This window comes from Dicentrarchus labrax, unplaced genomic scaffold (assembly GCF_905237075.1).
Source record: "Dicentrarchus labrax unplaced genomic scaffold, dlabrax2021, whole genome shotgun sequence".
Classification (NCBI taxonomy): Eukaryota; Metazoa; Chordata; class Actinopteri; family Moronidae; genus Dicentrarchus; species Dicentrarchus labrax.
Window position 1 is genome coordinate 23,509,595 of NW_026136706.1, and position 25,637 is coordinate 23,535,231.

Consider the following 25,637-nt stretch of genomic DNA (forward strand, 5'->3'; position numbering starts at 1 on the left):
ATCAAGGCAGACAACAAGCAGGAGGGATTACCTCCACGGAGTTACTTGGGATACGGTTTCCTAGGCCCTGGCCAAGTGAATCAAGAACATTTGCTGTACTGTTAAAGTTCCCTTTAGCCTTTCCACTGTGAAATGTATGGAAGTGATGAAATATGAAGTGTTTGAAGTGCAAACAAACCATGCTTGTATGAAGTGTGCGTTAATATAAATCATACTTAATAAGCAGGTGTAGCCTAGGTGGAAAAAACCACACAATTAGATGAGACCAATAAAAGAATTAAGAGAGTATTTGGTTTTTATTTTTATTTGTTTACATTGGCAAAGTTTTAAATGTCCTATTCTATATGAATGCATCACTCAGTTCACATAACCCTAGCCCTCAACAGCCAATCAGGGGCTACGCAGGCCACGTTCAGCCTGTCAGCTCGAAGGTGAAGTGCAGGCGCGTTGTTTTTTTCTAGCTCTCTCGGATCTCAGCCGCAAGAACGAGGGCAGCTACCTGCTAAAAGGGCGGAAAAAGGAGAAAACCCCGGAGTTAAACTGTGATAGGAGAAAGATAAGACCAGTGCACTTACCTACTGGGAGTCCGGAGCCGAGTGACTGAACGAAAGAGACGAATTACATCGGCTAACCACTTAGGTTCCATCTTGTGAGCCGCTACAATCCCCGACATCGACGTGCTCGGCTTTGAAACACAGAGCAACGGTGAGAAACGGGTCCCTCTGCTCTGGGGTTCTTTTTCTGTTGTTTCTCCGTGTGCTAACAAAAGCAGTGGCGGTACTAAAGTCTATGGGAGTGAACTGAGGTGAATAATGACGCAACGTTTTGAACATGTATATTGTGACTATTATTTTATGCTGATGTATATAAAAGGGAAGTTGTTTTATTTTGCTATCGCCAATTTCAAATAAGAAGTAATTTGATAATTCATATGATGAGAGTGAAATTACATTTAATTTAGTAAATTTAAGCTATCGAATGAATTTATTTCATTTCAATTGTGAGTTTAAAGTAACTAGGAGGGTCATTTTTGGTGCAGTTTCTCGCACTAGTAGGCCTATAGTGTTTGAGGAGTAATTAAGTACACTTCTTTGCTACCTCTGAAAGCAAAAAATATTATTTGCATGTTATGTTATCCTGGTTTTGATATGGCTATGATATATTTTGAATGGGAATGGTTACTTATGTTCATATGAACAGTAACACATGTGAGTTCTTGAATGTTTAGTCCTCCTATTTGAACTTTGATATCTTTGAATGTTTAATGTTGTACAACTGAAACTGAAGATTTGAGATTTGATAAGATTGAAGATATATGTATGAGGTTTGATGCAATATGTAGCATTTTGCCATTTAAACCTTTAACGATGCATCTGAGAATGAGAGTATAATAGATATGACCTTGTTTATGGGTCAGGTTTTTGAGAGGACGGGAAGGTTTGAGGACCAGGACGTTATCCTGATTGTGTCAGATGGCGAGCCAAAACCTTTGAAGAAAAGGCAAGGAGATACACACGTACACACTCAGACACATTCACATTACATTCCCATGAACATTTAATATCAGGTGCACCTGCAACAATTGTCAGTTTTGAAGGGCCCCAACGGACACTCTTACTTATTTTTCGTATGCACACTTTTTGTTTTCTGGTCATTTGGGTCATTGTTATATAATTTTGTATAAACTGAACATTTCTCTTTATTCAATGTAAAAATACAAGAGTGGCTACTCAACAATTATTCCTCTGTCTGATTCATTATTGCTGCTCAACGTGTTGGCTCCTAAAGAATTTGGTGTCTTCTGATTCTGGCCGTGGTCTTATTACTAGTCCAACTCGTTGTTATACTGTAATTCACTTTTATATCCCTAAAATTGGTTACACAAAGCACCACCAAAGTAAACATGGCGTATTCAAAAACAATATATAAATGCATTGTTCAGAACCTGAATTGGCAAAACAGAAAACCAGCTGCACTGTTTGGTACTCTCAGTCATCCAAGCACTGTGTTTCCTGAAAAGCCCTTCTCCTACTACAGTCCTGCTATTGGGAAGAACTTACTGCCATCTAATGTCTTAGTGGGAATCCTCAGTGGGGTTTTATTTATTTATAAAACCATCCATTAGTGAGTTATGGGAAGTCTCCAATCATGAGCATTCCTGGTAAAAAGTTGTAGAATTCAATTTGTGTTAATAGATGTTACCTTAATGTTACACACTGGACTCTTTTACCGCTTTCATCTCTCTAAATTACCAACCACTAGGAAAGAAAGGAAAGAAAAAAAAGGGAGGGACTCTGTTTGAGTGTGTGTGTCTTTATGAATGAATGTGTGTGTGTGTGTGTGTGTGTGTGTGTGTGTGCTGAGCTCAGTGATAGCAGGGGAGATATAACCCTGCGTTGTAAGGGAGACAACACACAGTCTGACTGAATCCACTCCAGCTGTCCACACACACACTTTTAAGAGGTAAGCAAGCTTTTTACTTTACTTGTGTATTTGAAACTGCATTTGACTGTAAAACTACAGTACTTGTTTATGTAGGTTTTAAACTATAGGTATCCAAGGTAGTAAAACGTTGGTATTTGTCAAAGATACGGACAGTACGCAGAAGATTACAGACTGGAAAATATATCCTGATACAGGTCCTTTTTGTCCTGTGTAAAGACAAAAGAAAAAACTTGGAAACTTAAAGATGTATGGGAAAGAAGGCCAAAGCAAACATTTGTTTTGCACTCTGTAAAAAGTAGTTTATGAGGGTTAAATAATGTAAGAACTTTAAATCCAAAAGTAGAGGCAATTTGGACATTTCTAAAAAGTGTTTTTTTTTAGCAAATTCTTACAGTGACTTCATCTGTACAAAAAACTAATCTATTTAGACTGCACACACAGTGTTTCCGCCAATGGAAATGTATATAAAACTGTGCCAGAGTTCATTGTATAATGCCAAACAAGAGTGCTGTGAGAGAGAACATAAACATACAAAGACAGACTCTGTGAGTTTATTGCTAGTCAGACCAGCACTTCACCCTACAAATTTAAAAAACACACACATATATAACTTTATAACCTTATTATTTAATTTGTGTATTGAGATAACGACTCTTTCAATTAACAGCTTCTTCAAAGCTGCTGATGTTAGTATGGAAAGTGTTATCTGATGGTAAGTTGTTTTTTACTGTATTAAAATGAACCTGCAGTTTTTCAGTCTTATCGGGAGAGGAACTTAGAAAATAAGATCCTAGAACACCACATGTCCACTGAATGTTTGCGCAACCGCTGATGTTTTAAACTTGACAGAGTAAGTTGTTACTCAAGCAAACACACTCCCTAGTATCATTTGGTCAGTTGTCACCTCTAAGCGTAAAACCATGAACTTTCAAAGGAACATCATGCATTTACATTTCTGCAATCAGAAAATCAGAGTACAAAAACATCTACATTTTCACTGAGAGACGGTGTTGGTTTGGTCTGTTCTGTACTCTACGCTGATGGCTGGCTTCATTGTTTACTTCACTGTCTTTTGTAAAAAATAAAACCTAAAAAAAAAAAAGTCAAAACTAAAAGTTGGATACATCAATTTCTTTCAAAAATTTTAACAAAACAAATGTCTGACAATAAAACAATACTAAAGCCGACTTACACACGGTTAAGAACCATATGCCTTGCTGTGCGGCACACTTGTACCACTTAGTCTAAACCTTCAATAGACTTGTGGCTACTCACAAACATAAAAAATTAAACAGATTGCTTTTGTACTTTTCCACACCTCCTGTCCCAAACTAATAGTTTTACAAAAGTTGACCCAGATGAATAGAGTGGAGTTCTTGGACTTTGAATTGTTGTTTGAATGAAAGCTTCTTGATCAAAGAGATGTTTGGGTGCAGCACATATTCAGCTGGGTTTAGGTCATTTTAGGGTATTTGTCCTCGCCCATCTGATGTTCTCACTGCAAGAACACAAACGGCAGACACAATCTCTCTAATGAAATCACACTGAATATGTTCCTAAAGCAATGGAACTCTGACATGAGGGACATTTAGATCAGTGCTGATACGATGACTTGATTAACTGCTAAGTCAGTTGACCAAGAATTAATTGACAATAATTTGTCAAATTGGCTGCTTGTTTTATACAATTGTAAATTGAATATCTTATTATTCATCTTTCCCAAAATAGACAAACCATCCAGATAGGGCCTAGTGTATTTTGGCAAGTTTAGTGACCACTGTAGTTTTTCCTTCAAGGAAAGGCTGAGCTGTATTCAAATGGTTGTAATCTGCAACTTTACCACTAAATGCCACTGAATCCCACACACTGTAAAACAAAGAGGCATCTTTTTAGCCTAGAACCATGAGGTTTATATTCCACTGAAACTAAGACATCCTAGGTTCAAGTACAGCCAGTTGCAAGCCATCTGTATCTCTCTGTGTCTCTATATCTCCTGCTAGTGTCTGTTTTTGAATATAACGAAAATACAAAATACCAGAGGTATATGTTAGTATGCAAAAGAAGATAAACTACTAAGAAATCAAACAGGACAAACTCACATCCTTTGCTCCAAAATGGTGATGTCCCTTACATGGTTAAATCTTCTAGCATCTGGTGTGTGAAATAAGTAATAAGAATTTCCTGCTAGACTTATTTTGAAACTTTCATGATCATATCATTGTGTGGGTGTGACAGATACAGTGTCAGGAAGCAGCACTGTAGATGAAGGTGCTCAAATAGGACAGTTTAAATACAGCCACATTAATTACTTAAGAAGCAATGTGGTTTGAGTTTGAATGTACTCTGTCTCTCAGGAAATGGATACTTCCCGACTTCTCTTCTTCGTTGTCATGGTGATCACTGCATCTGAATGTTCAGGTAGGATTTACATTATGATTTAGAAGAATACATGGACAATAATGGTGCATTAATGGATTTGCTAATGCAGCTGCAACCCCACATGCAGTATATACACTCATAGTGCTGACGCGGCGCATGTAGTGAAAGGTCCTCTTAAATCGTTAGCAGCCACATTAAATATATTAATGGAGGGTAGTGGGATAATTCTACTGCATTTTGTTCTCTGTATCTATGCTCAAACATCTAACACCAGTAATGAACTTATCTGATGTGTATTATTTGTATAAATGAGTATTAATCCACAGCTGAAAATAGTTCCTTGCAAACGCACTGTTTCCTCCTGTTTGAGGTTTTTAGTACAGTACAGTACATTGTTGGTTTTGTTCTTTTCCTGGGATTTGTTTTCAATAACAAAAATGTAGAATAAAGCTAGCCTTATCCTATACCAGAGAATACATCTAAACACTAACACTAAATATAGTTAATGCATGTTTATTCTGTCTGTATCTACATGTTAACGTTACAATGAGGTCTCCTTTATAAAGGATTGGGGTGTCTTAGGTGACTACATTTACGTTATGATGCTGGAGTGGATTTAAAACTTGCAGACAGCATACATTTCATCACCTACTTTCATGTATTACACACAGTTTTAAAACCTCTTTGGTATTGGGTAACTTCCTTTGTATTGCATTAGTACTGCAGCAGTTCAATATTCTAATAATTTGGTCATTATCATCACCATGATGTCTATCATCTTCTTCATTTTCAGAGACAGCCACACTCCAGTGTAAGAACTCTTTCATCGACTCATTTAAGCTTCTTGAAGGTGAAGCATTTTATTTTGTGCCCTTAACACTGACTGAGAGCAACGCCCCTGATGAAGAGTTCACATGGCGCAAAAATAACTCCCAGATTGAGATCTCCACTAATGAGAACAAGACAGTACACTACCATGGTGGTGCACTCTTTTTCTTAAACCTCAGCTCTGAGGACTCTGGCTTGTACACTGGCCGGTAAGATGACTTATCTCTAAAGAACATTTTTGCAGCTTTAGAAACTTAGGAGCTAATTTCAATCGTTAAAAGTAAGATCAAATGAATGCCCTGATCTTTTGGCAACTGTAAAACACATTCTCTGTTAATACAGTCCGTGATCTGAATCTACTACTTTTCTAGACATAAAAGGCCATCAGGAAACTGTAAAAACTATCGTGTAAAAGTTGAAGTCTTCAAAGCAAGCCATGCAATGGATGAGGCAGTGCTCTTTAGAACAATCTCCAACTCTGACGTGAACAAGAAGGTCAGATGTCCAGATCCGGTCAGCGACACGTGCAAGATGTTCAATGGAACATGGAGCTGGAAGAAGGTATGATCATGTGGTTTCTGTGTAAATAATCTGTGTAAAAATGATGAATGCCAGCCTGGTGTGATGGAGAAAGAGTTCATGAGGATTTAAAATTTGCATAACTAACAAAGCTCATTCATGAAAATGGTACGGAAGAGTCTTTATTTTAAAACCTGTTGTTTAGGCCTCTCAAAGGTTTTAAATAAACCTTTAAATAGCCTCAGCAGCTCCAGCAAGTCTATCAAATACTCACAGATATATTGTGGCCATTTTGTGCTGTGGGCCAGTAGTGTAACAGACTAATAGTTTCCCTTTAATCATCATTGCTTTTCATACGTGTTACTAAATATGCCCCAATCCCAGCTGCTGCTGCAATGGCTCACAACATGAGATATTTCATTTGGCAGAATTACATAATGTAATTTCTTACACTGTAGGTGTCCCTCATAATTCCACCATTTCCGAGACAGATGTAAAACTGATATTTCCTGTGTTAAGCTTCTCTGTGTCCTTCCCAGAGGCATGATGTGTACAAACACACACATAATTTAAGTGTACGGTACAAAATCAGTATGATTTACAGATACACCAAAGGAAAAGTAGATGGATTAGTAAATTAGCTGAAAATTAACTCATAGTTTGGCTACTAATTTGATTACTGCCACATGTGTGGCTGTCACCAAGAAAGATGCTCATGATTAAGTAGTTAGTTAGTAGGTATGTCTGAGAAAATAACAGTTACATATCAGTTGGTTGATATATTTTTTATTTAATATGTTTACATAAAATAATAAAATATATTAGCGAGCTAAGGGACACAGAGTAAAACTTTACTCTTTTAGAAGGCCAAATGGGTTGTAAAGTAATTAATAAATATCTGTTGTAATTTAAAATACTCTATACTGACGCTATTTATTTTTGTATAAGCATTATTCAGTTAAACAAACTATACTGATATGAAAGCTAAGAAAACTATTTCCAAGGCTTAAAGACAGCACATAAAGTCTTATTTTCCAAAATGTCTTTATTTTACAGTTTTTATTGGATAATTCCATGATTCAAACGTGGTTCATCAAATGTTTAAGATAAGATAATTCCTTTATTTATCCCCCTAAGGAGAAATTCATTTTGACACAGCAGCAATAGGGCAAAGCAGCGCAAAAACAGAAAACAAAGAATAAAATGTGTTCACTCTCTTCCAAATTCCTGCCATATGACTGTTTGATTCCTTCTGTATTATCCTGCCCCGGCTGCAGGACTCCAAACTTCTTCAAGGTGAAGATAAAGATACTGTGTGGGTGCATAATGCTTCCAAAGATGATGAGGGCATCTACACTTGCATTTGTACCTGGAAACACAACAACAAGGTCTACAAGTCGTCAGGCTCCAGGAGGCTAGCCAGTACAGGTGAGAGAGCATTATTTTCTTGAGTTGGGGTAGTGTGAAACAAAAGACGTAAAGGAGATCAGAAAGTAAAAGTTTTCTTTTAAAGGTGGGGTCAGTCATTCTGGAGAGAGATACATTTTTAAGTCTCATTCGCAGGTCGTCAAATACCGATGCTTTTTTGATATTACTTTTTATGACTCCCCACAAAATTGTTAGTTATGTCCCAACAATTCCGATTCAAATCCAGTTCTGGTTGTTAAAATCAAAGTAATGGGAATATTTCCAGCTGCTGAATATAAAATCTTTCAAGCTAGTTTGCTCCATGATTACAAAAATGAATCCAAGGATGGGATTGGATTTCCAATCGGTAGGGAGGTGACAACAAAAGTAATTTTGTAACTTATTATTACTTATTGTAAATTACACTAAGTGATGTCATGACCTTTCAGATGCAATTACGTCATTATTCAGAACGCTCTGACATTACAGCCATTCCATTTCCATCCATTGCGTTAGGACCACCTTTATTTGCAGAAATTGGGTCTTATTTTGTGTATTTGATCAATTATTACCTAAGGTTATAACACTGAAATGTGACCCTTGTCAATTGTCCTACAGAAGAGAAAGGGACCAAGAACTCATTGTTGTGTTTTGTTTGTGCTTACCTACAGCACTAACTGTCCACAATAAACCAGAAATAATCTCTCCCACCGACAAGGAACTGTTTGCTGATGAAGGTAGGAAAACTTATGGTATATATTATAAAACTGAAAACAGTACAGTACAGTATTTGCTTTGATGCAGCTGCTGAATCTCAGATCAGACTCAATTAAAACTCTGGAATCAAGCTGAGCAGTAACTTTCTTTTTTTCCTTTGAAGGGCAGTCTGACATTTTCAATTTTTCACAAAACAAAAAAAAAGACACCTGATGACTCTCGTTGAAAACACAGAAATGGTCATAAAGGCCTATGTCCCTGAGTGCTCGATAGCCAGTTATGACTAGATCAAAGATATTTAATGATGAAATCAAATGTGCTGAATGCATTTCCTTCCTAATTAAACATTTGCAAAGTACATTTTTTACATTGTGTGTAGACTTCATGCTTGCAGTCTTCTTCTTTTGGGGTTTTAACAGCAATTGACAACCAGCCTAAACAGGGGCCGATAGTCCACTCTCCATGTCGGAGTCTTGTCCCTTCTACAACACCTGACTTGTACATAACATAATGTCTCTTATGAAATATGATTTGGTCTTTCTACCAGGCTCAGGGATCAAGCTGAACTGCTCAGTTTTCTGTGGGACTAACGTGGAACATCACTGTCATCCTAGCTGGCATTTAAATGGAATCCCTTTCAACAATACTGATGGATACAGTCAAACCACCACCATGTAAGCTAAGCTAATCTAAGCAGAACTGCACTCATTTAAGAAAAAAAATACACTGCATACCAACTGAATGTGTGCAAGGGAGTATACAACAGTGTCATAATGGAACCATTAATATTTGTAGACTGCTATTCCATGTTTGTTGTATGGTGTACACTCATGCATGCGCTTATATACAACCAACATCTATGTTTAAACATGCACATATATTTACTCTGGAATGGACAAGCACATAAACACATCCATGCAAACACACACGTGCAGACATTTGGTTTTCATTCTATGGCACATTTATAACATAATCATCAGGATTCAATTAGAGAATGAACAAAAGCTCTGAAAGCATGCACTCTGTCACAGCAGTGCCTCAAGCTGGTAATGTTTAAATCTCAGTTCAGCATGTTAGCATGCATGCATTGCTAATTAGCACTAAATAACATTGCTTTAAAAAGTACAATACAATATACAATATAAAGCAGGTCTTCTGCATTTCTTCATGCTTTTATCACATTTCCAGCTACTTCAGAGCAACACATTAGGATTAGGATTATGATCAAGATTATGATTAAGATGGCTATCATGCTTAGTTTAATTATTACGCCAGAAAAGTGGTAAATATAAATCGTACTTTGTTTAACCCATAACACTAATGAACGTCACATTCTGTGCTATTCTCTAGTCACAACCTGTCTGGGTCTGTATGTCTATCTGTCTGAATGTCATGAACAAAAGAAACTGGTTTATGGTGCTAGACAAAAAGTCAGAGGATTCACTTTTGTTATTACAAGGTACCTGTGATGAATGTGAGTGTCAGTAGTTATTGAGACTTTTTACTTTGAATCAACTGACTCTGACTTCTTTAAGAAAAAGACAAGACATTGCCAGACTCAGAAGGACACATAATCTAGGACTGCACTATTCCTTTTGGCAAAATATGGTGTTCGATATTTTACTGGATAAGTGGAGAAATTTGACAAATGTTTGACTACAGCTGCTGGTGTGGCTAAAAACCACTGCAACTATAAAATCTTTTACATTTAAATATTTTTATTGTGTGCACTTCCTTGCCCTGGTTGGCTGCTGTAGTGAACCACCTTCCTCTCTGTAATCAATGATAATGATAACTGTCTCCTTTTCATTTTTAAACCAAACTCTGTGTCCTTTGTTAGAAAGCCTTCAAAGAATACCATCTCCACTGCCGTCCTGAGCATTGAGAAAGTGTCAGCTAAAGATTTCCAGACTGAATTCAAATGCATCGGCAAGGGCTCATTTGAAATCAGTTCTTCAACTTTAACTCTGAAGCGGAGAGGTCAGTGACCGGATCGACTGTTGTCCATGACTAATATTACATCAGGCTTTGTCTACATGGGCAATACATTTTAGGTTGCAATCATTCATTGTTGTTGTATTTTTTAATCAAATCTAATGAAAATTTTCGTAAAACTTTAACTGTGTCTTTGTTTTCCAGAGTCAATAATTCCACTTGTCATTAAAGGAGTGTGTATGGTGATCTTCTGTGTGCTTGCCACCGTGTTGGTCAAGTACTTTGCTATCGACCTCGCGCTCTTATTCAGATCCTACTTCCCACACAGGAGTCACTATGACGGTAAGGAAGACAGGATTTATGTTAAGTCCGTACGTCTCCTTATTTCACTGCTCAGATAACTCTCTGAAAACACTGTTGTTTTTACATTTCTGCTTGTGTACAGATGAAACAAACAAGGTACAACTTGGTAGTTTAGTGTTTAGTTTAGTAGTAGTATTAGTTGGCTTTCGAGGTGCTTGTACAGAGGCAAGTTTGAAAATGAAAATCATTTTGGGGTTTGGAGTTAGAAAGAAGTAGCCTACTCCTATGCTTGTGGCTGGCAGCTAAAACCAACCAGTTTCAGCTTGGTCAGTGTAATTTCTAGACACGCCCATTTGGTGTAATGTTCTGATGTGCTGTTGAAGTCAGGTGATGCAGTACAAAGAATGACAGTCAGAATATGGTAGGAGGTTAGGTTGGGGTGCGTGGGTCAAACAAACACATGACTTTCACCCAGTAGACTGCTGCTCGTGTCCTGTGTGGAACCAAAAGTCAACAATGACTTCTTTTCGTTCGTACTTATTATAACCTGATTCGCATAGTTTTCTTAAACATAACCAAATAGTTTTTGTGACAAAATCAAAACCAAACTGCAACCATTTAAAGTCATACAATCCTGAATGTTTCCCAGCAAGCCTTATTTTAAAAGTCTAACCGGATTGCATATTTATGATTGGTAACTAACCGTGGAGTCCTGCATATGTAAAACTGAAGCTAGAGGGTACCTACAGCGTACAGAGTGTATGGCCACTGGCTAAGCTGCTGTATTTGAGGAGTTGGGAGTGAGAACGAATTTCCGACCAAACTGACTTTTGCCGAGTTGCATTATGGGTAATGTAATGACAGTGGGGTCTGTCTTATCATTTAACTGATTAACTATTAATAAAAATATAAAATGATTTCTTAATTTTTGATGGAAATTTGTTTATTTCTGTCTTTAGTATAGCTAATACTTCATAAATTACAACTGAGTGGGAGGAACATGCTTCTCCTTCTGCACGCAAACAATCCCACAGAAATGTTGATGTTCAAAGAGGTTCATGTGACTCCGTTCGTTTATACTTGTACAGATTTTGGCTTGCAATTTTGGTAGCAAATAAAAGTAAAACATCTACAGGCATTATAAGTGACAGCAGTCTGGGTGGCTATGATTCAGAGAGTTTGGTCAACCAAAGAAGAATTTGTGTTTTGGAGATAAAGAAACTGTGTTTTTCCGGGAACTCTTTGCTCTGCACTCCCAAGTAGGTTCAGTTGGGGGGGGTTCAGCACTCCAATATTATGTGTGACAGCTTATATTTAGCTTTATTAGTCACACATTCATGTTTTATAAGCAGGGTGCGGTGACAAAGTTGCATTGGGTCATAATGATCTCATGTAGGTCTGTCCTGTGGTGGGATTTAACCAAGTGCATTTATTCAAATACAAATTCGAGGTACTACTCTTCTGTCACTTTGGTCACGGCAGTGATCACTATTTTCACTAGTTTTAGAAACGAGACAATCAATTGATTACTTCAGAAAATAATCAGCTCATTAATCCATAATTAAGATAATAATTAGTTGCAGTCCTATACAGAATAGCTCAAAATAAACCCCACCTCAACCAACTACAACAGTAAAGTGCGGCTTTTATGTTAATGCAGGGTCATAATGATCTACTGATATATCATAACAGTCACTTTGTACTTTAAATACATGATTCTGATTATACGTACAGAGGAGTGTCTGTGTCCATGAATGGCATGAATTTGCTTGTATTTCCCAGATGGGAAGGTGTACGATGCCTACGTGGTCTATCAAATGCAGAGCCTGAACATGGACAATGAGGAGACACTCTGTCAGTTCGTCACAAAGAATTTGCCCTCCGTCCTCGAGGAAAAGTGTGGCTACCGACTCTTTATCCACGGAAGGGATGACATACCTGGGGAAGGTCAGAATATTATTTTATTGTTATTTTACATTTCTTTTTGATTTAGATAAAAACATCTAAATCAAAGTAAATAACCACCATGGGGAACCTCTCTGGAAGGGGTCTTTACAGTCCCTGGGGATGTTTTTGTTGCGGTAGAAGCCTGAGGAACCATTTTTCACTTTGTTTGACCCCACAGACCATATGGAGCTGGTGGAGGGCCGCATGCAGCAGAGCAGGAGGCTGATGGTCATCCTCAACCCGGGATCAGGATCAGGATCAGGATCAGGGTCCAAGATCACAGACCAACGTCCTACATCGCCCCAAAACTCAGTAATAGGAGGGTTTGACTGGCAGGTAAATCTACAGATAAAAATGCAACAATTTGATTTTCTTTGTTGTTAAATTTTTTTTTTTTTTTTTTTATTTCCTTTTATTTTCAAAAACCCCAAAAAAACTATATACAAAAGTATATATTTATTATTTGGTGGCTGATGGTGAGGTGAAGCTCCTGCTCGCAGAGGTGAGAGGATAATGGCTGAGATCCAGGCAGAGTGGAGCTGAAGGTGGAAGCAGTGCAGCTAAGGAAGAAGGAGCGGTCAGGTTAGCTGAAGTGTAGGTGGTGATCCTGAGGCGTGGGAAACAATGTTAAGTACATCAACACAAAGGAAGAAACGTATCTTCAATTTCATTACTTGGCAAGAGAGTTGCTACCAAACATGTTGAAACAATGATCTGGCGGAGAGTGGATGAAGAACCAGGGTTAATATACTGCAGGATTGATGAGTTGATGGCTGGCAGGTTTGAGCAGTCAGACAACAATTATCTGTACACAATTGACCAAAAAGTAATTGTTGCACCAAAAAATTAAATATTTTAAAGATGAGGGGAAAATCAAGTGTTAGAGAACCGTTTGATATCTTGACATAAGATGAAGTTGTATTTCTAGAAATTAAGGCAAAAACAAACATGGATTTATGTTATTGAGCCAAAGAATTATTTAATTCTACCCTCGGTTATACTAAACCTTTCAGAACACAAAGTTTTAATACGAAAAAGTATTTGTACAACTAAACATCCAGTGTGTTCATTCATTCAGGGGTTAAAAAATGTTACTGATCATTTTCTAGGTGGGGCTCCACCATGCGCTGATCCAGAGGGAAATGAATGTGATTCTGATACAGCTGGGAGACACTGGGCCAGAAGGATACACACACCTCCCCCCTGGCTTGCAGCACCTGATTCGCAAGAGCGCCCCCCTTAGGTGGCCAGAGGGTTCGCGGGGCGCTGCCGCATGGAACTCACGCTTCTGGAAGAGAGTTCGATACCTGATGCCTGCCACACCTGCCAAGAAATGTACAAAGTCTGCTATTATTTAAAATCCTTATGGACTTTGGTTACATGAAAGATACGCAGCATGTGCCGAAAAAGGAAACACACACACCAGTCCCATCACAGCCTTTTTACAGATGTGTGGGGAAAATCACAGTCATCAGTTATATGCACATGTCAAAATGATGCAGATACAGTCGTGTGTTTACTGTAGCTTCAAGGATCTGTTCAGTCCTCACATCCTTATTACCCCACACTGTATAAAATACAGAAATAGATATTCACACAGAATAAATAAAAAATATTTAAAAACATTTTTTTTCAAATATTAAAACGAATCACGTTTTATTTAACAAAAAGTAACCCTGGGAGAGCACTGGAAGGATTTCAAACATTTGACCTTCATATTAAGAGATTTCGTCAATTAAAAAAAAACGATTCAACATTTTAATTGTCATCAACTAGCTGAGTTTGTATTATTTTCTCTTGTAACAGGTTCTCCAACAAGAGCTTATAATATGTTCAACTGGTGTAAAGGCTCTAGACTATCAGTAGGTCAGCCTAACAGTCCTAGGGTCCTCCGGTTTTCCAGTTCAGCTCAGGTAGAACATTCTTGAAATTTCATGACCGCTGTCCAGGGTGCAGGTCCCAGGACGTACAGAGATGGCTATATCAGGCAGGATTTCCAATGTGAACAATGAATGGATTCAGGCTGTCGTATTCTCTCTTCATCTCATCAGCTCAGTGCTAAGAGCAGACTACTGCTGTCTCCAAATCCAACCTGAATGTAAACTTTATTTATCTGTTACTGTTCTCTCTCTTATTTTGAAATGTGTTTGTCAGGAGGTGCAGCATCCATTGGAAGCTGCTCCCATGTGTCTAGTTCTCTTGCCATCACTGGGGAACACTTTTAATCAAAATGCTAAACACACCTGGGAACACACACACACACACACACACACACACACACACACACACACACACACACACACACACACACACACACACACTATTATACACTAATGAACTCCAGTCAGTCTGGGCCTTAGCTCACCTCTTTTGTGAGAACTTTGCAAACATGGAGGCAGTGAGAGCGATAGGAAGAGAGAGAAAGAACAGGACGATAAAAAAAAGGGGACCAGTTGTTTTCATCTGGGATAATGTTACCGTACGGTCCCTGCACTCCTCTGGTCCAAGACTGGTTCACCAACCACAATGTGCTGTACGAACTGTAATTCTACTTTTGCAAGAAAGCTATTTGAAAAGGGACTGTTTGATTTAGTTTTGTTTCATTTTAAGTGAGATGTTGAACTCCAAGTGTTGACACAATGAGCCAGATTCTGCATCACGCATTTGGCAAAAACTGTAATATCCACAATATTACACTTACTTGATGAGATGAAGGTCTGGGTTTCCGTTGGAGCAGGGAGAATGTTTAAATGGATGAGTGAAGTGCATGCAACTGTGAAGTGTGGCTTGTAACAGAAATAAAAAAATCATTGGATGCATGCTTCAAAACCACTGTATGTGGATTCAGATGTATCAAAGATAAATGAATCTGTAATTAAAACAAACTGAAAACCAATTTCTTCCCAGCGTCCTCAACTCAGTCACAATCCTGTGTCTGCTTCTATCTGATTCTGGACCTGTGGTAAACACCCTTTTCCCCAGCTCAATTCATATAACAATTATTTTCTCCAATAGGATTTACCTTTTGGAGCATATTCTTGACTTACTATTGAACGTCTAACTGTAGTTACAGCATTGATCCAGTAGAGGGAGACACATTTCTTTGCTACTGTGTGTTCCCCATAAGAGAAGTGTTTTAATATGATGCAGTAGTTCTGTTAACAGCTTTCATTGTAGCATTGACTTCCTTAAAAAGATATGAAAACATACACACATTGTTGATATTCCTTTTTTAACAAATTGGTCCAGAGGATGAATGATTCCCCTCTTATGTTATTTCTTCAGCATAGCTTTTTCACCAGTGGCAACATCTGCATTAGTCAGGGTACTGCTGCTGTGTATGATAGCTCATTGAAAAGGTTCTGCTACACTGAATGGAACTCAGCTTCAATTCATATTTGAACTCAGAAACATTACACTATTGTGGCACATTAGTAAAGCATTGGATTGAAATGTCTAAAAGGTGGTATTAGAAATCAATAGTTTTATTTCCAAATCTTCAGACATTTTTTCAAATACATGTCTTATTTAATTGATCTTAAGCCTATCACTTAATCTAAACTGTGGCCATAACAGATCATTAAATGAAGTGTTCATTTCAATTCTTTAAATTAAAAGGACCGGTGTGTAGGATTTAGTTGCATCTAGCGGTGAACTGGCAGATTGCAACTAACTGAACACCACTGCTGTTGTCTGTATTGTATTTGTCGACCTGGGAATGAAAACAGGCTGTAAAGTGTGTAGAAACTGCCCTATCTAGAGCCAGTGCTGGTTTGTCCATTATGGGCTACTGTAGACACATGGTGGTTCAGCAGATTCTAAGGTAACAAAAACACAAAGAGTCCTATATTCAGGTGATTATACACTAATGAAAACATACCTATGAATATAAGATCTTCCTGAATGTTAAACACTGGACCTTTAATGTATTCAGTTTGACAGTATCTGACACCAGACTGTAGTGGCAGCTGAGGTGGCCAGGAGTTTTTAAGGGTGGCACCTGCCATGCACCCCCTCGAGTTCCACCCCTGCTATAGTAGTGTGTATGATATAGTTGTAGGTTACATACAGTGCATGCACACACACGCACACACACATCGCGGACCGATCCAGCTTGTGTCCGGTGGGTGGAGACAGTCTTGCAGGTACAAGATGGACACACTCTCTACCCTGCTGTACCTTCAACTCACACACAAATGCAGCAAGCAGCTGAATGTGGTGTTTTCCGACTACAGCTTATTCAAGCTTCTTCCTGCAGCTTTCGGGACGGGTTTTTAGTGTGCGATGGAGGACTAATTCAGGACGGAATGGATGTCTTGTAAAAGTAAGTAGTGATATTTCCGACTTATTGCCACAAAGTGAGACGTAGCGACGGAGTCAAAATGAATTGGATATGAATAAAATAAAACGGAATTAACACAAAGACCCGTAAAGATATAATAAAACTGTATTGATGTTATTGGGTAAAACAAATGATGCAGGGACAATGACTTTAGGAATTGTTCAGTGGGTGAATTAAAAACCTTTGAGGACTGTGTGCAAAGTAATTGGTTGAAAATGTGGCATAATTGAGTTTAATGAAACAATCCTGACTGAACAGGTTCAGCTTGCTTTCCTCTTCCCAAACACACACACACACACACACACACACACACACACACACACACACACACTCACTCTGTTCTTTTTACTTATATGCAAAGTGGTTGTTCTGACTGTTGGAACAGAGCAAGGTATTTACCTTTGGACAGCTACATGTCATTATGTCATAGTTAATGGTCCCTCAACACAGCTGATCCTGAAACTCAGTTCCAGGTGAGTGTGGGTTGTCTGTTTCTGTGATGATGGGAAAGCTGAACTGTGACTTCAGTCAATGACCCAAACAAACTACTTTCAAAAGGTTCATTTTACTTTCAGAATTATGTGATTGAATTGTTCTTCCCTTTAAGCAACACAGTCAGATTGGAGTAATACATACTGGGTCAATCCAAGGTTCTTGCAGTGCTGTGGCTGTTGAGCTGTGGTGATGAAGATACTTTGTTATTAATCATTTCTTCATTAACACCTCAGCACTTGGAAACATGTGTCTCAGATAATGGAACATTTAAAGATAAATGTGCTCTTTGTGTGAAGATTTCCCTGGTTTGTGACCCTTTAAAGTCTGTCTGAACCACTGCTATTTAGGTAGAATTCAAACAGGAAAGTTTCCCCGATCATGTCACCGCCTGTAACCATCAAGCTAGAGGGAGGCTGACCTCCAAATACATAAATGATATGTCTAATAATTTGGACTTAAAGTCCCTAAAAGGAACTTTTATTTTGTGTTGATTCTAGCACCCCCTGTGGACAAAAGCGGTAGTGTTTCTGCTGCCTTGTTTCATTGATTTCAATGGGTAATAATTGGACCATTTATCAAATAGGTGCTTTCATTTAGATATTTTAAGTACATTTTGAGGCTAAAAACCTCTATTTTAAACTGAGGTATAATGTTGAGGACTTTACCTTGTAGTTGCGTGAGGTTAGAATGTGTGACAAACAGCATTATGATGAAGTACTGTAGGGCTGCAGAGATGCCGTGCCCTACAGATCTTATCAATATTCTTTTTCATCATGATTTGAACAGTTTTTTCTGTAGCAAAAATGATCATTCCCACACTAATCATGAGTCATATCGTAATCTCAATATCTGTCAGAATAATTGCAATATGATGTTTTTACCATATTGTGCAGCCCTTATGTGGAAATAGCCAGTCTTGTGTCCTTATGTAGCTCAGAGGAATCAGTTTTAACCTTAGACTGTTTCATAATCACTCCTTTTTGTATGTTTCAGTGGGAGATCTGAATAGTCTGAATTAGGCTCTTAGTATTTCACCATACCAGCAGTAGAAGGTAGAAAGTGGGAGTCCGGCAATGGAAACATGCAACATTCTTTATCTGTAGAGGGAGGCTGCTAAATATTTGTTGTTGGCAAAGAGTGCTAGTGTCTTGAAATTGTCAACATCCTGTATGCATTGATGTGTGTTCTGATGTTAGTCTGTGTTGTGCATTTGCATCCACGCATGCTCTGCATATGTCCCCATATGCACTTTTGCTGCAGCAAGCTCTAGACATGACTGTGTGTCTGTGTGTGTGTGTGTGTGTGTGTGTGTGTGTGTGTGTGTGTGTGTGTGTGTGTGTGTGTGTGTGTGTGTGCGTGCGTGCGTGCGGCGTGCGTGCGTGCGTGCGTGCGTGCGTGCGTGCGTGAGTAAATGTGCATGTTTCAGCAGAAGCAGGGCAGCGGCATGCTCCGATTGAAAAAGAAGGGGGATTGGGGGGCGGAGGGTTTGCTGGGTGACGTTTGGCCCGGCAAAGGGTTAACCCTTCTAAATAGTGTTTTTTTTAGCAAATACTTACAGTGACTTCATCTGTACAAAAAACAAATCTATTTAGACTGCACACACAGTGTTTCCGCCAATGGAAATGTATAAAAAGCTGTGCCAGAGTTCATTGTATAATGCCAAACAAGAGTCCTGTGAGAGAGAACATAAACATACAAAAATAGACTCTGTGAGTTTATTGCTAGTCAGACCAGCACTTCACCCTAAATACAGAATCATAACCATGACTACAAATATGCTAGTGTGTGAGAGCTAGCGCATAAAGTTTTACCACATGGTATAAATTAAAAAACACACACATATATAACTTTATAACCTTATTATTTAATTTGTGTATTGGGATGACTACTCTTTCAATTAACATCTTCTTCAAAGCTGCTGATGTTAGTATGGAAAGTGTTATCTGATGGTAAGTTGTTTTTTACTGTATTAAAATGAACCTGCAGTTTTTCAGTCTTATCAGGAGAGGAACTTAAAAGATAAGATCCTAGAACACCACATGTCCACTGAATGTTTGCGCAACCGCTGATGTTTTAAACTTGACAGAGTAAGTTGTTACTCAAGCAAACACACTCCCTAGTATCATTTGGTTAGTTATCATATTTAAGCATAAAACCAAGCAAATATTTTCCTAGCTGTTGTTACATTTGTCGTTATTCTGCTTGATTTTAATTAATTTTCTTCTGAATTTGTGCCACTGCCACATCCTCCATGGTACATCATGCATTTATATTTCTGCAATCAGAAAATCAGAGTACAAAAATATCTACATTTTCACTGAGAGACGGTGTTGGTTTGGTCTGTTCTGTACTCGTGCTGATGGCTGGCTTCATTGTTTACTTCACTGTCTTTGTGTAAAAAATAAAACCTAAAATAAAAAGTCAAAACTAAAAGTTGGATACATCAATTTCTTTCTAAAATTTTAACAAAACAAATTTCTGACAATAAAACAATACCAAAGCTGGTCAAGAACCATATGCCTTGCTGTGCGCCACACTTGTACCAATTAGTCTAAACCTTAAATAGACTTGTGGCTACTCACAAACATAAAAAATGGAACAGATTGCTTTTGTACTTTTCCACACCTCCTGTCCCAGACTAATAGTTTTACAAAAGTTGACCCTCCTGCTAGTTTCTGTTTAAATATAACGGAAATACAAAATACCAGAGGTATATGTTAGTATGCAAAAGAAGATAAACTACTAAGAAATCAAACAGGGCAAACCCACATCCTTTGCTCCAAAATGGTGATGTCCCTTACATGATTAAATCTCCTAGCATCTGGTATGTGAAAAACAAACAAAAAAAAAAGTGTGTGGCCGGTAATAAGAATTTCCTGCTAGACTTATTTGGAAACTTTCATGATCATATCATTGTGTGGGTGTGACAGATACAGTGTCAGGAAGCAGCACTGTAGATGAAGGTGCTCAAATAGGACAGTTTAAATACAGCCACATTAATTACTTAAGAAGCAATGTGGTTTGAGTTTGAAAGTACTCTGTCTCTCAGGAAATGGATACTTCCCGACTTCTCTTCTTCGTTGTCATGGTGATCACTGCATCTGAATGTTCAGGTAGGATTTACATTATGATTTAGAAGAATACATGGACAATAATGGTGCATTAATGGATTTGCTAATGCAGCTGCAACCACACATGCAGTATATACACTCATAGTGCTGACACAGCGCATGTAGTGAAAGGCCCTCTTAAATCGTTAGCAGCCACATTAAATATATTAATGGAGGGTAGTGGGATAATTCTACTGCATTTTGTTCTCTGTATCTATGCTCAAACATCTAACACCAATAATGAACTTATCTGATGTGTATTATTTGTATAAATGAGTATTAATCCACAGCTGAAAATAGTTTCCTCCTGTTTGAGGTTTTTAGTACAGTACAGTACAGTACAGTAAAGTACAGTACAGTACAGTACAGTACATTGTTGGTTTCGTTCTTTTCCTGGGATTTGTTTTCAATAACAAAAATGTAGAATAAAGCTAGCCTTATCCTATACCAGAGAATACATCTAAACACTAACACTAAATATAGTTAATGCATGTTTATTCTGTCTGTATCTACATGTTAACGTTACAATGAGGTCTCCTTTATAAAGGATTGGGGTGTCTTAGGTGACTACATTTACGTTATGATGCTGGAGTGGATTTAAAACTTGCAGACAGCATACATTTCATCACCTACTTTCATGTATTACACACAGTTTTAAAACCTCTTTGGTATTGGGTAACTTCCTTTGTATTGCATTAGTACTGCAGCAGTTCAATATTCTAATAATTTGGTCATTATCATCACCATGATGTCTATCATCTTCTTCATTTTCAGAGACAGCCACACTCCAGTGTAAGAACTCTTTCATCGACTCATTTAAGCTTCTTGAAGGTGAAGCATTTTATTTTGTGCCCTTAACACTGACTGAGAGCAACGCCCCTGATGAAGAGTTCACATGGCGCAAAAAATAACTCCCAGATTGAGATCTCCACTAATGAGAACAAGACAGTACACTACCATGGTGGTGCACTCTTTTTCTTAAACCTCAGCTCTGAGGACTCTGGCTTGTACACTGGCCGGTAAGATGACTTATCTCTAAAGAACATTTTTGCAGCTTTAGAAACTTAGGAGCTAATTTCAATCGTTAAAAGTAAGATCAAATGAATGCCCTGATCTTTTGGCAACTGTAAAACACATTCTCTGTTAATACAGTTCGTGATCTGAATCTACTACTTTTCTAGACATAAAAGGCCATCAGGAAACTGTAAAAACTATCGTGTAAAAGTTGAAGTCTTCAAAGCAAGCCATGCAATGGATGAGGCACTGCTCTTTAGAACAATCTCCAACTCTGACGTGAACAAGAAGGTCAGATGTCCAGATCCGGTCAGCGACACGTGCAAGATGTTCAATGGAACATGGAGCTGGAAGAAGGTATGATCATGTGGTTTCTGTGTAAATAATCTGTGTAAAAATGATGAATGCCAGCCTGGTGTGATGGAGAAAGAGTTCATGAGGATTTAAAATTTGCATAACTAACAAAGCTCATTCATGAAAATGGTACGGAAGAGTCTTTATTTTAAAACCTGTTGTTTAGGCCTCTCAAAGGTTTTAAATAAACCTTTAAATAGCCTCAGCAGCTCCAGCAAGTCTATCAAATACTCACAGATATATTGTGGCCATTTTGTGCTGTGGGCCAGTAGTGTAACAGACTAATAGTTTCCCTTTAATCATCATTGCTTTTCATACGTGTTACTAAATATGCCCCAATCCCAGCTGCTGCTGCAATGGCTCACAACATGAGATATTTAATTTGGCAGAATTACATAATGTAATTTCTTACACTGTAGGTGTCCCTCATAATTCCACCATTTCCGAGACAGATGTAAAACTGATATTTCCTATGTTAAGCTTCTCTGTGTCCTTCCCAGAGGCATGATGTGTACAAATACACACAGAATTTAAGTGTACGGTACAAAATCAGTATGATTTACAGATACACCAAAGGAAAAGTAGATGGATTAGTAAATTAGCTGAAAATTAACTCATAGTTTGGCTACTAATTTGATTACTGCCACATGTGTGGCTGTCACCAAGAAAGATGCTCATGTTTAAGTAGTTAGTTAGTATGTATGTCTGAGAAAATAACAGTTACATATCAGTTGGTTTATATATTTTTTATTTAATATGTTTACATAAAATAATAAAATATATTAGCAAACTAAGGGACACAGAGTAAAACTTTACTCTTTTAGAAGGCCAAATGGGTTGTAAAGTAATTAATAAATATCTGTTGTAATTTAAAATACTCTATACTGACGCTATTTATTTTTGTATAAGCATTATTCAGTTAAACAAACTATACTGATATGAAAGCTAAGAAAACTATTTCCAAGGCTTAAAGACAGCACATAAAGTCTTATTTTCCAAAATGTCTTTATTTTAGTTTTTATTGGATAATTCCATGATTCAAACGTGGTTCATCAAATGTTTAAGATAAGATAATTCCTTTATTTATCCCCCTAAGGAGAAATTCATTTTGACACAGCAGCAATAGGGCAAAGCAGCGCAAAAACAGAAAACAAAGAATAAAATGTGTTCACTCTCTTCCAAATTCCTGTCATATGACTGTTTGATTCCTTCTGTATTATCCTGCCCCGGCTGCAGGACTCCAAACTTCTTCAAGGTGAAGATAAAGATACTGTGTGGGTGCATAATGCTTCCAAAGATGATGAGGGCATCTACACTTGCATTTGTACCTGGAAACACAACAACAAGGTCTACAAGTCGTCAGGCTCCAGGAGGCTAGCCAGTACAGGTGAGAGAGCATTATTTTCTTGAGTTGGGGTAGTGTGAAACAAAAGACGTAAAGGAGATCGGAAAGTAAAAGTTTTCTTTTAAAGGTGGGGTCAGTCATTCTGGAGAGAGATACATTTTTAAGTCTCATTCGCAGGTCGTCAAATACCGATGCTTTTTTGATATTACTTTTTATGACTCCCCACAAAATTGTTAGTTATGTCCCCACAATTCCGATTCAAATCCAGTTCTGGTTGTTAAAATCAAAGTAATGGGAATATTTCCAGCTGCTGAATATAAAATCTTTCAAGCTAGTTTGCTCCATGATTACAAAAATGAATCCAAGGATGGGATTGGATTTCCAATCGGTAGGGAGGTGACAACAAAAGTAATTTTGTAACTTATTATTACTTATTGTAAATTACACTAAGTGATGTCATGACCTTTCAGATGCGATTACGTCATTATTCAGAACGCTCTGACATTACAGCGCGGACGTTTCCATTTCCATCCATTGCGTTAGGACCACCTTTATTTGCAGAAATTGGGTCTTATTTTGTGTATTTGATCAATTATTACCTAAGGTTATAACACTGAAATGTGACCCTTGTCAATTGTCCTACAGAAGAGAAAGGGACCAAGAACTCATTGTTGTGTTTTGTTTGTGCTTACCTACAGCACTAACTGTCCACAATAAACCAGAAATAATCTCTCCCACCGACAAGGAACTGTTTGCTGATGAAGGTAGGAAAACTTATGGTATATATTATAAAACTGAAAACAGTACAGTACAGTATTTGCTTGATGCAGCTGCTGAATCTCAGATCAGACTCAATTAAAACTCTGGAATCAAGCTGAGCAGTAACTTTATTTTTTTCCTTTGAAGGGCAGTCTGACATTTTCAATTTTTCACAAAACAAAAACAAAAAAAAGACACCTGATGACTCTCGTTGAAAACACAGAAATGGTCATAAAGGCCTATGTCCCTGAGTGCTCGATAGCCAGTTCAGTCAGGACCACTTTCGTCAAAATATCTTATATTCCAAGCAGAATTACATTTGGCGGTATGGCTCTGTTCTGGGACCTCCTTGTCCTTCCGCGTGCCTACGTGGAAAACCTTAAGGCAGGGAGAGCACACCTCCCTGCCCTTCCATGTGCATACATGGAAAAGTTTAAGAGAAGGAGAGCGGCAGCAGAGACCCCCAAAGAACCATACCAGGCAACCTCCCTTCCATGAGCTACATGGAAGTGCCAGTAAGAGGAGCCAGCAGCGCAAATTTTTGTAAGAAATAAATAACAGTAATAAAGCCAATAATTTATGCAGATACTAGTTAAAGTAACTTGGCTGAGGATTAATAAAGAGATCCCTAAGAAGTTATGCTGGAAGAATATTTAAATTAAGCCAGCAAAACATATTTCCCAAACAGAGTGTTATATTTAGTGGTGTGGCTCTGTATGGGACCTCCTTGTCCTTCCACATGCCTACGTGGAAAACCTTAAGGCAGGGAGAGCACATCTCCCTGCCCTTCCATGTGCATTCATGGAAAAGTTTAAGACAAGGAGAGCGGCAGCAGAGACCCCCAAAGAACCACACCAGGCAACCTCCCTTCCATGAGCTACATGGAAGTGCCAGTGAGAGGAGCCAGCAGGACTATAAACCAATACGTCTAAGCAGACACTAGTTGAAGTACATGCTAAGTATACTAGAGATATCCCCAGAAATTTGCTATACATTAATGAATTTAAGCCGGAAATTACAGGGCACTCATGCTTTTGAGCATCAAGAATTGCTTGGCCTCAGGCCGGAGATATCGTTCGTAAGCAGATAATGAACATTACCCATAGCCTTAGCGTCGAGACAGGAGCTACGGATGCTGCATTTGTTGCTGCTCCTATGCGAATTGAATGGAGGAGTTATTTAATGTAGATTAGCTAAGCCAGATCGCATATACTGAGCAGTAGATAGCCTGTAGGATTGCATGGTTGTGTTTAGTCTAACACGGTTTGAGAAAATGGGGGGCAAGTCAGGCTGGATGGTGCTGCCTCCGGGCACAGCTGGCAAAATTGTGCAATTCAAACCGGTACAAAATCAGCAATTGTTATCCAAGCATGGAATATGAGATGCTCTAATAATGAATTTACCCAACATAGATAACCAAGTGAGGCGCCTTACAAATCTATTAATGAATGGAACTGAAGAACGACCTTGTAAATGATGTTGGCAGTTGCCTCATTGTCGCAAAAAACATGATTGTTTCCTTGACCAGTCTTTTCCCCACAGAAACATGAAACAATTGGTACATTCATTAAAAAGGTAGAAGAGGCATTAGCTGGCGAGATGACAGTATTTTAGCCATATGCCTGCGGACCACTGATTATTAAAATACCCCCCCAAAACCTACAGAAGGGCGGTTATCATACAGGTCAATCATGCCACTTCTACTGTATGCTTGAATTAATTATATCTCCATTATGTC

At 38.2% G+C, this 25,637-nt stretch overlaps 1 pseudogene; it reads left to right on the plus strand.

The window, feature by feature from the left end:
- The first annotated feature begins 2,354 nt into the window (after nt 1–2,354).
- LOC127365827 (uncharacterized) overlaps nt 2,355–25,637 on the plus strand; it is a 31,872-nt pseudogene continuing 8,589 nt past the window's right edge.